Here is a 13,443-nt window from a genome sequence, read left to right as displayed (position 1 = left end):
ATGTTGTTTTGTAAAAATATAATCTAATACTTATCCTTATGTGTATCCCCTCACCCCTTCTTAAGCAAGTGTTAAGATACTGTACATATTCTTATATTCCTTGCTTACTTTATTTAATAATATACTCTGGAGATCATTATAAACAGTATATAGAAATGTTCATCTTTTTAAAATTAAGGTAAAATACACATAACATAAAATTTACCATATTAACCATTTTTAGTTATAGAGTTCAGTGGTATTAAGTACATTCATATTGTGTGCAACCCTCATCACCCAGAGAACTCTTTTCATCTTGCAAAACCAAAACTCTATACCCATTAAACAATAACTCCCCATTCCCCCCTCCTCCAGCCCCTGACATCCACCATTCTACATTCTGTCTCTATGACTCTGACTACCCTAGGTACCACATGTAAGTGGAATTATACCATATTTGTCCTTTTGTGACTGGTTTGTTTCACTTAGCATAATGTCCTCAAGGTTCATTTATGTTGGAGCATATGTCAGAATGTTCTTCCTTTTTAAGCCTAAATAATATTCCATTGTATGTATATACCACATATTATTTATCAATTCACCCATTTGTGGACATTTAGGTTGCTTCCACATTTTGGCTACTGCAGGTATGAACATGGTTGTACACATATTTCATCTTTCTTTTTGAAAGCTCTATGTTATTTCAGTTAGTTGGATGTACCATAGTTTGTTCAACTAGTCCCCTATGAGTTAACGTTTGGGTAGTTTCAAATTTTTTTCCAGTTATAAATAGTGCTGTAACAAATAGCCTTATACATACATCATTTCAAATTTTTGAATCTTTAAAATAGATTCCTAGAAGAGATATTGCTGCATCAAAAAGTAAATGCCAAATTCTCCCCTACATCAGCTACACAATTTTATATTCCCACTAACAACGTATGCGAGTGCCTACTTCCCCACAGCTTCACCAAGAGTGTACAGTGTCAAACTTTTAGATTTGTTCAAATATCATAGGTGGAAATTGTAACTTGGTATGTTTTATTTTCCTTTTCTGTTGTAATGAATAAGTGGAGCATATTTTTATGTATATGCATCACTTGTCTATTCTTTGTCTATTTTTCTATCTAGGTTGCTCTTTTCTAATGTTTTAAAAAGCTCTTTATATATTAGGAATATAAGAATACACACACACGTGTATAAATAATTAGGAATATGCATTAGGAATATTAGTCCTTTGTGATAGAAGTTCCAAATATTTTTTCCCAGTTTCTTATTTGTGTTTTCATTTTGTGTATGGTCATTTTTGCCATGGCAATTCTAACTTCTGAGCAGCTAGGTGTAGATGAGGTTCAACAGTTTATCAGAAACTACTCTTGGATATAATCACAAATATTCTTCAGGCTCCACTCAGGGAATCCAATAGTATTTCATGTTCTCATCTATCTAAAAATAGCTAGGTGTTTTAAATTCTCCAAGATTTTGATAAAAAGGGTAAGTTTGGGGTCATATCAAGAGGTCACAAAATTGTTGTTCACTTTTTCTGGCTAATTATTATTTCACCATTCTTACATTATAAAATCTTAACTAGATTTTCCAATGTCAGTTAATAAAATTTCAGTTTTTTGTTTTTACAGTTTTTTTTTTTTTAAGCTCCCTATCTTGCTCTGGTAACATCACTTGGTTAATTTTTTTCTTGCTGCTCTAATTTTTGTTTTAAAAATCTGAATAAGGAAAATATATCATCAGACTATTTTTTTTACAGGATATTCTCTGAATTTCAAAATTGTAAGTAGACTGAAAGGAACCAATCTTGTATTCCACACAGATGGAATACAAGTCCTTAACAGTAGATCCTCAGAATCACAGAACCAGAGCCCTTAACCTGGGATCCTTGGATAATCTGTTCATAGGTGGACTTCCAGGGATCTAAAAAGCCTCTGCAATTATATACAAAACTTCTCTTCTGAAGAGGGCATGGTTCATAAGTTTTTCTTTCTCAACATTTTATTATGAAAAATTTCAAAAATATAGCACAGTTGACAGTGTTACCCTCCACTTAAAATTTACTCTTAACATTTTGCAATATTTGCCTAATTGCACATGTATTCATATATCCATCCTCTATTCACCCTTCAATCCATCTTATTTTAAAAATGTATTTCAAAGTAAGATGAAGATATCAGTACATATCACCCCCAAACACTTCAGTATATATATCTTTAACTAGAGTTCACTCTTTGTTTATGGTGTTGTGTTTTTAGTGCAATTTACAAACAATAAAATGCACAGAATTTAAGTATGCTATTCAATGAATTTGAATAGGAATATACACATCCAAACCCTCATCAAGATAAAAAAAAAAAAAACACTTTGATGCCCCTGCCCATCAATACTTGCCCCTCACTGAAAGACAACTACTGTTCTAATTTTTTCACCATAGATTTGTTTTTCCTTGTTCTAGAATGTCATGTAAGTGAAATCATACAGTATATATTTAATTTAATTTAATATGTTTTTTAGATTTGTCTATGTCACTGTATATATCAATAGCACTTTTTATTGAACACCTACTATGTGTCAAGCACTATTCTTAGCATTAGGAATGCAAAGTTTAATGAGGTATGGTACCTGCACTACTGCATTATAGGATCGTAGCAGAGAACTTGGAGGGTTGAGCCAGGGTGCAGGGGTGAAAGAAGAGGAGGTTCCTGATGAAGATAGTTGCTGAATTAGTTCTTTAAGAACTATCAAGAGTTAGCTTGGCCCAGAAAGGGAGTTTCTAAGGGGAGTTGAGAAGACAAAGTGAATCCCAAGCAGAGGAGTAACATGGAAAAAATGTCACAGTGCTTGCTTGGCAGCACATATACTAAAATCGGAATGATACAGAGAAAATTAGCATGGCCCCTGCACAAGGGTGACATGCAAATTCATAGAGTTCCATATTTTTCACAGAATACACATTCTTTTCAAGTGCACATGGAACATTCTCTAGGACTGACCACATACTAGGGCACAAAACAAGCCTCAACAAATTTAAGAGTATAGAAGTTATCTTAAACATCTTCTCTGACCACAACATCAGGAAACTAGAAATTAACCACAGAAAAAGAAATGAGAAAAAAGCAATTACATGGAGGCTAAACAAAATGCTACTAAAAAACCAATGGGTCAATGATGAAATCAAAGAGGAAATTTAAAAATACGTTGAGACAAATAACAACGAAAACTCAACCATACTAATCTATGGGATGCAGCAAAAAGAGTTATTAGAGGGAAGTTCAGAGTAATACAGGCCTTCATCAAAAAAACAAGAAAAATCTCAAACCACCTAACCTACCATTTAAAAGAATTAGAAAAAGAAGAACAAACAAAACCTAAAGTCAGCAAAAGGAAGGAAATAATAAAGATCAGAAAGGAAATAAATAAAGTAGAGGCTAAAAAACAACAGAAACAGTCTATAAAACCAAGAGCTGATTCTTTGAAAGGATAAACAAGATTGACAAACCTCTGGCCAGACGCACCAAGAAAAAAAGAGAGAGAACACAGATATACAAAATAAGAAATGAAAAAGGAGCCATAACAACAGATACCACAGAAATACAAAAAACCATAAGGGAATACTACAAATAATTGTATGTCAACAAATTCAATAACCTAGAAGAAATGGACAAGTTTCTAGAAGCATACAGTCCACCAAAACTGAATCAAGAATAAATAGATAGGGACTTCCCTGGTGGCACAGTTGTTAAGAATCCACCTGCCAATGCAGGGGACATGGGTTCGATCCCTGGTCCAGGGAGATCCCACATGCCGTGAAGCAACTAAGCCTGTGTACCACAACTACTGAAGCCCACGTGCTCTAGGGCCCACGTGCCACAACTACTGAAGCCCACATGCCTAGAGTCTGTGCTCCACAACAAGAGAAGCCACCACAATGTGAAGCCCATGCACCACAACGAAGAGTAGCCCTCACTCACCGCAACTAGAGAAAGCCCACATGTAGCAACGAAGACCCAACACAGCCAAAAAATAAATAAAATTTTAAAAAAAGAATAAATAGATAATTTGAACAGACTGATCACTACAACTGAAATAGAATCTGTAATTTTAAAACTCACTACAAACAAAAGTCCAGGACCAGATGGTTTCACAGGCGAATTCTACCAAACATACAAAGGAGAACTTATACCAATCCTTCTCAAATTCTTCCAAAAAAATTGAAGAGGAGGGAACACTCCCAAGGACATTCTATGAAGCCACCATCACCCTGATACCAAAATCAGACAAAGACACCACCAAAAAGGAAAATTACAGGCTAATATCTTTGATGAATATAGATGCAAATATTCTCAACAAAATATTAGCAAACTGAATCCAACAACACATAAAAAAGATCATACACCACAACCAAGTGGAATTCATCCCAAGTTCACAAGGATGGTTCAACATACACAATTCAATCAATGTAATACACTACATCAACAAAATAAAAGACAAAAACCACATGATCATCTCAATGGATGCAGAAAAATGCCTTTGACAAAATTCAACATCTATTCATGATTAAAACTCTTACCAAAGTGGGTATAGAGGGAACATATCTCAAAATAGCGAAAGCTATTTATGACAAACCCACAGCCAATATAATACTCAATGGTGAAAAGATGAAAGCCTTCCCACTAAAATCTGGAACAAGACAAGGATGCCCACTCTCACCACTGCTCTTCAGTATAGTATTGGAAGTCCTAGCCGCAGCAATCATACAAGAAAAAAAAATGTATCCAAATTGGAAGGAAAAAGGTACAATTGTCATTATATGTAGTTGATAAGGATACAAGATTAACATACAGAAATCAGTTGCATTTCTTTACACCAACAATGAAATATTAAAAAGGGAATGTTAAAAAAACAATGTCTTTTAAAATCACAACACAAAAAATAAAATACTTAGGAATAAACCTCACTAAGGAGGTGTAAGATTTATATGCTGAGAACTATAAAACATTAATACAGGAAATAAAAGAGGATTCAAAGAAATGGAAAGATATCCTATGTTCTTGGATTGGAAGAATTAATATTGTTAAAATGGCCATACTACCCAAAGCAATCTACAGATTTAATGTTATCCTTATTAAATTACCCACAACATGTTTCACAGAACTAGAACAAATAATCCTAAAATTCATATGGTACCATAAAAGACCCAGAATAGCCAAAGCAATCCTGAAGAAAAAGAACAAAGCAGGAGGCATAACCATCCAAGACTTCAGACAATACTACAAAGCTACAGTAATCAAAACAAAGTGCTATTGGCAGAAAAACAGACATATGGATCAATGGAACAGAATAGAGAGCTCAGAAATAAACCCACTCACCTACGGCCAATTAATCTTCAACAAAGAAGGCAAGAATATACAATGGATAAAGACAGTCTCTTCAGCAAGTGATGTTGGGAAAGTTGGACAGCCACATGTAAATCAATGAACTTAGAACACACCCTCTCACCATACACAAAAATAAACTCAAAATGGCTTAAAGACTTAAACATATAAGACATGACACCATAAAGCTCCTAGAAGAGAACATAAGCAAAACATTCTCTGACATAAATCATAACAATGTTTTCTTAGGTCAGTCTCCCAAGGCAATAGAAAAAAAAAAAGAAAGTAAACTAATGGGACCTAATCAAACTTACAAGCTTTTGCACAGCAAAGGAAACCACAAACAAAATGAAAAGACAACCTACAGAATAGGAGAAAATATTTGAAAATGATGAAACTGACAAGGGCTTAATTCCCAAAATATACAAACAGCTCATACAGGTCAATATAAAAAAAAAAAATCAAAAAATGGGTAGAAGACTTTAATAGACATTTCTCCAAAGAAGACATACAAATGGACAATAGACACATGAAAAGATGCTCAACATTGCTAATTATCAGAGAAATGAAAATCAAAACTACAATGAGGTACCACCTCATGCCAGCCAGAATGGCCATCATTAAAAAATCTACAAAAAACAAATGCTGGAGAGGGTGTGGAGAAAAGGGAACCCTCCTACAATGTTGGTGGGAATGTAAGTTGGTACAGCCACTGTGGAAAACAGTATGGAGGTTCTTCAGAAAACTGAAAATAGAATTACCATATGATCCAGCAATCCCACTCTTGGGCATATATCCAGACAAAACTATAATTCAAAAAGATACATGCACTCCAATGTTCATTGCAGCACTGTTTACAAGAGCCAAGACAGGAAACAACCTAAATGTCCATTGAGAGATGAATGGATAAAGAAGATGTGGTAGATATATACAATGGAATATTACTCAGCCATTAAAAAGAATGAAATAATGCCTTTTGCAGCAACATGGATGCAACTAGAGATTATCATACTAAGTGAAGTAAGTCAGAAAAAGACAAATACCACATGACATCACTTATATGTGGAATCTATAATGACACAAATGAAACTTTGTATGAAACAGAAACAGAATCAGAGGCATAGAGAATAGACTGGTGGTTGCCAAGGGGAAGGGGAGTGGGAGAGGGTTGGGTGGGAGTTTGGGATTAGCAGATGCATTCTATATTATATATAGAATGTATAAAAAACAAGGTCCTACTGTATAGCACAGGGAACTATATTCAATATCCTGTGATAAACCATAATGGAAAAGAATATGAAAAAGAATATATCACTTTGCTGTACACCAGAAACTAACACAACATTGTAAATCAACTATACTTCAATTTTTTAAAAAAGCCCTAAAGAAAGACAAAGAAGGATCAATGCAAGAAGAGGATATCACACTCAACATATATGCACCCAGTATAGGGGCACCTAAATACATAAAACAAACACTAACAGAGATAAAGGGAGAAATTGACAGGAATACAGTAATAGTAGTTGACTTTAATGCTGACTTCAATGGACAGATCTTCCAGACAGAAAATCAGCAAGCAGCAAAGACCCTAAAGTGTACAGTCCCTTTGCTGTACAGCAGTAATGAACACAACATTGTAATTCAACTATACTTCAATAAAAAAATAAATTAAAAAAATCACAGAGGTAAGAAATTGCATGGTTTTCTAGGGATAGCTACAAGTATTTCAGTGTGCCTGAAATAAGTGGTAGAAGATGGAGACAGAGAGGTAGAGACTGGATCATTCTCAGTGTTATTAAGGAGATTGAATATCCTATAAGAAATGGAAAACAATTGAAAGGCTTTAAATGAGAAATGTCATGATCAGATTTGTGTTGTCGTAGCAGCTTTGATGCAGCTTTAATGGCAGATTGAAATGGACAAGACTAAAGGCAGAAGATTCAGGTAATAAGGTACCATTTTAGTTAAAAGATATAAGACCATGATAGTGGGGATGGTAGAAGGAGAGGTTTCCAAAAATATTTAGGTGATAAAAGTAGGAGAACTTGCAATTGATTAGTTAGTGATGGATACCATGCAGTCAGGAGAAGTTCCTGAGAGAGAAAAAGGAATCAATACAGCTCCAAGATTTCTAACTTGCATGATGAATTAGGAAGTGGTGCTACCCAATAAGATATAGAATAGAATGAAGGAACATGCTTAAAGCAGGTGATAAGTTAGACACATAACATTGAGATACTTGTAAAATTTCTAAGTAATTAGATATATAAGCCTGAAGCTTGTGGGAGAGGACTGGACTAGATTATTAGGTCATTAACGTAAGAGGATGATTATTAAAACATAAGAGGATGAGATTGCCCAGAGAGAGTTAGAAAAAATGAAAAAGGAAATGGGCTGGAGGTAAACCCTAAGGATATAAATATTTTAAATGTTGGTAGAGTAAGAAGGTACTGAGTGAGAAACCGAAAATGAAGGATCATATAGACACAAGCAAAACCAAGAAAGTCCAGTGCCAAGCATGTCAAGAGAGTGAGAAGTTTCAGGAAAGAGAGAGCAATTGACAGTGATAAGAATAGACCTCTAATCTTATTTAGATGTTCCCAAGTCTTGCCTATATCTCTGATATAGCACTTTCAAATTTTACAGTAATCAGGAGCAGTTTTTTCAGGATTACTTGCGATACTGCCTCCCAGGCTTGAAGTCCTCAGTTATGTCCACCAAATAAAACATAACTCTTAACTTTTAGGTTGTGTCTATATTTTTTTAGTCGACATTTATGGCGACCATGGGTAAGGGACCCAGAGCTGATTTCTTTCCTTCACCTGAACTCTACGAGGATCTGGAGCCTTGGTACCAGCAGAGGCCTCGTGCCTATTCGCATCCTCGGGGAGTCCAGAAGAATTCGGATGAGCCTCTCCTGGTTCTAGGCTCTCCCGTTATTGGTTGATGATCCTAAGTTTTATTCGGTGGTGTTAAACTCCTCTCTGGAGGAGTAGGTTACCCTTGAAACTTAGTTTCAAGAAGAGGTGCCTGGGTTACCCTCAGTGTAAAAGGCACTGGGAAGATTTTTGCTCAGTTTAGACACTGAGTGGTTTATCCTCAGTTTAAAGACTGGGAAGACTTTGCTCAGTTAAACACTGAGTAAGCTTGGACTGGACTGAGTAATTAGGGGGAAGACTGGCCTATCATTTTTCCTTGAATTGGCTACCTTAATAGAGTTTGTTGAAATAAAACAGAAATCTTATGAGAGCTTCTGAACTCTGAAGAACAGACTGTCTCCTCCTGGCCGGCAACAGCTTTCTCAGGTGAGTGAGAAACTTGCAGGAATGGTGGAGGCAAGTCCATGCAGCTGTCCTATAGGGAAACCCACTAATTTAATTAACAACCTGCTCAACCCGGGATGTGAATAAGAACTGGCCATCCTGCTATCTGAGCCCCCATGGTGGTCTTATATGCCACCAGGAGAACCTGAGAAATGTAAGAGGGGGCTGAAACAACTCTGGGGCAAAAGCCTATAGGAGTTAAGATCTCAGGAAGCAACTGGCCCGCCACATGATCATCACAATCATCACATTGCACGTGATCATCACTAGCAATTTTTATTTCAACAAATTGACCTCAGAATGGGAAATTAAGCTTTCAGAACAAAAGAAAAAGGACGACAGATTGCCAGCTTCCAACTAATACCCCCAGCCAGGTGTATGTATGTACAAAACTTACAAGTACTTACTTAATTGGGAATTAAAGGAAATCTTACCCTAAAAATAAGGGGGCTCTTTTATGGCATATGAAGTAAAGTTTAAAAAGCTGGCTTGATAAAAGTATCTTTTCAGAGTTCTGACTTTAAACAAAGGCCTTCCAGGGGGAACTTGCATTTCTCTTTCTGTATCTTAGAGAGTAAATATTCTAGCTGATCTTCCTAGAGCATTCTGTGTGTGTGTGTGTGTGTGTGTGTGTGTGTGTGTGTGTGTATGTGTGTGTGTGTGTGTTTGAAAACCTGACCTCTGCCGTACTGTTTCTGAGAGTAAACTTTCTGGACCTTACTTAGTTGACATCTTTCTCCACTCTCTTATAGGGAAGCCTCTTGCATCTTATTGGTTTGAATCACTATTATAATATTTCATTAATGGCCAAATGATGGATCCTTTAAATTGGAGAAACTTCTAAATTGGTGGATTTTCTAGAGTGCTCTCATTATAAACAGCTGTTTTATTGGTACCTATAAAAACAAAAATCAAATTAAAGGTGGAAGAAAGAAATATATCTAATGGTCAACCTAAGAACTTCCTTAGCTTGAGTCAAACAAAGAAAAACATTTGGGAAGCTTTATTTGTAGTCTTTGCTTCCCCTCAATAGCTCTTACAGATGTTAATAAAAACATTGGAATAAATTAATGTTAACAGGAAAAAAACATGTAAGAAACTCTAGATACTTTTTCCAGCAAGGTAGAAATTTTTAAAAAGACATCTCAAATGAATAAAGAAATCTTTAGATAGTTATTTAAAATGGGATAAATAAAATGAATATTTATGTGATTACCTAAGGTTAAATGGGCCAAAAAGGACTCCCTACAGGTCCTCAACATTAAAAGCCAACAAGTTTACTTACCCCAGTTTAAAATATACATATATTAAGAGCTGAAAAAAATTTACACTGAGATATCTGACCAGCAAGTATTTGGGGCAACAGTTGGGCCAAAGCACCTGAGTTCCTTGGCTCAACCCCCTCTGGGGATCCCAGAGCCTTTTATATAAAAATAGATAAAATGGGCAGGGAATAAAAAGAAATAAAAACTTCTAGAACACCTCCTGTAAGATCAAAGTTTGTTGATTGGATCCTAATGAAAACTAAAGGTATAAAAAGTGACAGAATTGAGATGAAAGTGTATAAAATTGATATATTTAAATGGGCTTTATATAAGATGGCTATGTCTCTTTGTTTAATTATATTGTGGGATAGGCATGTTTCACTGGGGAATGCTTCCTCTGTGTGGTATTGAAATCACTAGGTTGTGTTTCAGGGGGCTCTGAAGAGCTCCAGTTCTTTATGGCTCAGTGCAGAAAGAATTCAGTGAGAGGCAAAGTGATAGATAAAAAGTGAGTTATTAGCATAGGAAGCTTGTGAGGCTTACAAGTGGGTGGGTGAGAGGGTGCTGCCCCGAGAACATAGTGGGCTACAGTTTTATAATCAAAGGAAAAATAGCGAGGGGGAAAAGACCAACTTATTCCTCATTCTTGAGTAGACATCAAGCTTCCATCATCAGCTCCTCCTCCAGGTTGGGCAGGGGAGTTTTCTTGTCCTTACATAGTCAAGCTGGGACTGTCATGGCACTATGGAAAAATTATTTCAGGTCTCAGTACAATGAAGGTCTTTCACTTTGAAATGTCACCTTTCCATAAATTATTATTTTTTATGTGTGCAGAGAACATGTCCCAGGGATTATTAACTTACTGAGCTTGCTGGGCAAGATGTGGGTCTCGTGCCACAATTGTTTTATTGTTTTGGGGCATGTCTCATGCTTCTGCTGCATGGTTTTGTTGCTAAGCAAGCCTGACTGGTTTTGTGGTTAAGCAAACCTACTTTCTTGAGTGATCATCAACTTACAGGGGTCCCCCATATTTTTTCTTTACTTACAATCCCCTAGTGGGATTAACTATTTAATCACCTAGTTTGTCTCTTTACTCTGTCCCTATCAGAATTATAAGACAAGGCATATAGATCTGCCCCTCAGTAAATATTAATTGAACATACTAAAGGAAACCAATAGGGGTACCTGAGCCATACAAAAAGTAAAACCTGGGAACTAACATTCAAGGGCTAATAAAAATAAAAATAGTGATTTTGCTCTGGGTTTAACTTGTAAACTCAGAAAGAAGGTCTTTGCTGAATGCCTTATACAAGCTTTTGAATGTATGATAAACTAAACTCTAATGTTCTAGAACATAAAGCTCACAAATTTCAGTTTAGTTAGAAATCTTCTCACTGATATAAAATATAGTTGGGCAAGTCAATCTTTTAGTATCCTTTACGTGACAGACCTGTTCTTTGGGGAATTAAAAGCAACTGTCTTTCTCTTGCAAATCTTTACAAACCAGAATGTAAATTCAGGTCACAAGGACCTGAGGCTGAGCCTAATTAGCTCAATCAGGCAGAACCTGACACCAAGGGGAAAAAAATGACAAAGTGACAGTTTTAAAATTCAAACCAAACTTTACAAATAGTAAAGCCTTAGTCATCTGAGCAAACAACTTTAATGTCTTCCAACTGTTCTTTGTAAACTAGTAAGTTTATATTGTAATACCTGATTCATAACTGGTTTTCTTGTTTTATTTATTTATTTTTTAGTGAAGCCATGAGATCTCTAGTTTTGCCTGTTTATATGTCTGTGTACACATTATACATATGAGATAGCTCTACCTCTGGAAGGTATTTTCAGAATTGAATTTATGAAGAGCTCAATTTTAAACTAAGCACATACAAATTAAATAGGAAAGAAACTGGCTAAAATGACTTTCAGGTTCATGTGAACTGGGAAATATTCAATATTAAGTTGATACCTGGTATTAAAGTTAAAATCTGTTGATCTAATAGACATGTCTTTAGAGTCATTAACATTAAGTATAATATTTTATTGTGCTTAGGTTTAATAGAAGTCATATAAGACCTTATTATATCTATTACAAGAAAAATAACTTGATATGATGAAACTTTGTGGTAAATTTAACTGAGATAAAAGCTTTTTGGTTAACTCTTTAAAAATAATTATATTTTAGAAATGTCTACTTAAAGTGATCTCACCAGATATTTGGTAACAAAGTTCTAGTGTTGTTCTAATTTAAGTGATGGAAGTTTATTAAATAGCTAGGTGATTCCCAAATAACATAAGATACTGAGACATCAATTACTAAACTGAGAAACTAAAGGTATTTAGGACTATAAATAAATATGCTTGGTGCCACCCTGAGATGTTCTCTATAAGAAAACAAATGTTTTTAAAGAAATTATCACTGGTATTATGTTTACCAATCTACAGAATGTTAATGTAAAAGACAGTTCATAATTGCTTACTTCTTAGTTTTCACTAGAAATTAAGGTTTTTAAGAGTTGAGGATTCTCATTTAAACATGTAAATAAAGCAAATAGGAATAATAAGGAAACATTTCAGTATACTGTAGGAAAGTAGAATGTGTGCTTTCAGTAAAGAAGGTATGAGGAATGGAATTACATTTTATTGGGGGAAGTATGTCTTAGAGCTAGTTGTTTTTGGATGGAAAGATAAGGGATGAACCAATATGGATACAGAAAGTGATGAGCGATTATGGAAAGGAACTCTGAAGTTTTATGCATGGTCAGGATTAACTAATTTTAGACTGAAGTTAATTAAGTTAATGGATTTTGTTGTTAAGTAAGCTAGTACAAGACTGGAATTTGAACAAAGTTTCTTAGAGTGCTCCATTTTGATAACAGATTGTGTGAGTTTCTGTGCTCTTAAGTGATCTGTATTTGTTTTATTTTGTTTTTTTAATATTTTTGTGACTTTGGTTAAATGAATAAGTATTGTTTTGCAGTGATCTATGATCCTGTTGCATTTTAAAGCCTTTTTTATATTTTTAACAAACTTCCTAAATATCAAACTCTAACTAAAGTTCTTTTAGCCTCCAGCTGACCCTGGGTTGCTTTGAAGGGCTTTGAAGGAACCCTGAGATACCTCCGAGAGAAATATTAAACTAATTAAGTTTCTTTGGTATGTTAAATTACTTAAAGAACATTGCCAAGTGATTGGAGATGAACCTTAGCTTATAATGTATGGATAAATGTCATTAATATACATATTCCAAAATTTATATTAAATTCCTAAAATCTGATATGCTCTGATATGTTATCACTCATAATTCTAGTGATTATCTGAAAATGTTATATGTCACAGAAATATCCAAGTTTCTTGCTAATTGCATTGTATTCAAATCTTTAACCATGCTATTTTAAGTTTTGTCTTTTATAGACAATCATTATTTTACTCTGATGCTTTTACAAAAATGAGGATCTTCAAGAAGACTCATAAAAAGGACTTTTTAAAAAC

The 13,443-nt window shown here is 34.9% G+C and overlaps 1 protein-coding gene and 1 long non-coding RNA gene across 6 annotated transcripts in view; one reads left to right on the top strand and one right to left on the bottom strand.

Annotated features, from left to right (window-relative positions):
• Positions 1-13,443, bottom strand: part of LOC309665139 — a 324,111-nt gene that overhangs the window by 222,558 nt on the left and 88,110 nt on the right. The window contains exon 7 of one of the 5 annotated variants that reach the window (XR_014266232.1): positions 10,585-10,693. The exons of the other annotated variants lie outside the window; for them this stretch is intronic. This is a non-coding gene — a long non-coding RNA (uncharacterized lncRNA). The remainder of the gene's footprint in view (positions 1-10,584; positions 10,694-13,443) is intronic. 5 annotated transcript variants of the gene reach the window in all.
• WDR64 (WD repeat domain 64) overlaps positions 1-13,443 on the top strand; it is a 156,724-nt gene that overhangs the window by 95,865 nt on the left and 47,416 nt on the right. The window lies entirely within an intron of this gene.

This window comes from Balaenoptera physalus, assembly GCF_965194825.1.
Source record: "Balaenoptera physalus genome assembly, chromosome: 1".
NCBI lineage: Eukaryota > Metazoa > Chordata > Mammalia > Artiodactyla > Balaenopteridae > Balaenoptera > Balaenoptera physalus.
Note: the sequence above shows the minus strand (reverse complement) of the source record. Positions and strands in the feature narration are given on the sequence as shown.